This window comes from Cnephaeus nilssonii, assembly GCF_951640355.1.
Source record: "Cnephaeus nilssonii genome assembly, chromosome: 5".
In the NCBI taxonomy this organism is placed as follows: Eukaryota; Metazoa; Chordata; class Mammalia; order Chiroptera; family Vespertilionidae; genus Cnephaeus; species Cnephaeus nilssonii.
This window is the reverse complement of record NC_137076.1, coordinates 52,606,571-52,608,042: the sequence shown is the minus strand read 5'-3', so window position 1 is coordinate 52,608,042 and position 1,472 is coordinate 52,606,571. Positions and strand designations below refer to the sequence as shown.

Sequence of the window (1,472 nt, the reverse complement as noted above, 5' to 3'; positions counted from 1 at the left end):
TACTCTGGTCCTGCTGTCTGTGCACAGGAGCCTGTAAGCCGGCACAATTAGGCATGAACGGTCCTGCCTCACTGCGGCAGCGAAAAAAGAACTAGCTTGAGCTTCAGAGAAACCTGATTTTGCTATTCATTCAAACAAATTGAAAGTACACATTTGATACCCTTTTCGGTTTCTGAAGTTTCAGTACTGACTATTTTGTAACCAGGGCACATTGGATTCCTCTGGTGATCAGGAGCTCTGTCTGGTATTAATATGCACTCACAGCGCTTTAAAAATCAGCTCGCAGTGCAATCTCCTATTGTGTTTGGAGTGAATGACTCGTGACTACAAGTTCAATGGCAGCTACAGAGAAAAGTCATCTGAGTTTGTTGTTGTTGTCAAACGATCTTTAATTGAAATGTTTTCCTTTATAGTTCTTAACTGGCCAGGCATTCCACTGCACGGCTGCTGATGTCATCTATGATGTCATGAGGGCAACGGCCATCAACATTGCAGCTCTCAGATGGGGCAGTCCCCAGCATGTCTTTAATGGTTCCAGAGAGTTCTCTAGCTAAAGATTGGTGCCACATCTGTCCGGCAATGTTGACAATCTCATTGAAGTGGTATTTTCATTGTGCTTAATATATATGTTTTTGCTTTCTGTCTCTTGGTGGCTTTTTGAGGGCTTTGATGATGAGGGCAGAGGCAGAAGGCACTGCCTCCGCCTGGGCCTGTCTGTTCTGAATGGTCAGTTTCACTGTAATCCTCAGACCCCTCCAATCACCAGTCGCTTTGGCAATGTCATCTCCAGCCTTTTTTGGAGACAGGCCCAGGGGGCGGATCTTGGGGGCCACGGCAGACGTGGCACTCACTTTTCCACCAGTGCAGCTCAGGTAGACAACTTGGATCTCATTGGGGTTGAACTTTGGTGACATGGTGGAGGCAGCTGGTGCCAGATGAACCCGAAGAAAGTTGCACCTAAGCCTCCTCCGAGCCGAAAAGCTCATCCGAGTTTTTAATGATGTCCCCTTTCCAGGTAAAGTGACAAAATAAGTCTTCCATTTAATTTGTCTGGAATCCAGGGAAAATGTATCACTCTATTTTTTCTCCTCCCTCAAGTGAACAATACACTTTGCTCAAGAACTAATGCAACAATCTGAAATCTTAGTGGAATAAAACCATTTGCCTACCCCCAAATGTAAATTCCAAACATAAAAAGATTGACATTCAAAATGGCTTATAATATTGCTCACCAAAGACAGAAAAAAAGGTCCAAATGACCACAAGTTATTTATTTCATAAATAAAGCACATTTGGTGGCTTCACAGTATTGGTGGGAGTCCAGTAGTGTTGTAAAATTATGATTCTCCTAGCATGGCGAATGTTCTCTAGGGGTGCCTGTCTCTCCTGGGTGAAATGGAGGCCCAGTCATTTCATTTCAAATGTGTGTTATAATCATGAGAACTGTCCTGGGTTTTTTAAAAGTTAATGAA

At 43.7% G+C, this 1,472-nt stretch overlaps 1 pseudogene across 1 annotated transcript; it reads right to left on the bottom strand.

The window, feature by feature from the left end:
- Positions 1-416: 416 nt before the first annotated feature.
- On the bottom strand, positions 417-914 carry LOC307099132 (large ribosomal subunit protein uL11-like; annotated as a pseudogene). The gene has a single exon. The product of its transcript is annotated as a large ribosomal subunit protein uL11-like (transcript).
- Between the last annotated feature and the right edge of the window lie 558 nt (positions 915-1,472).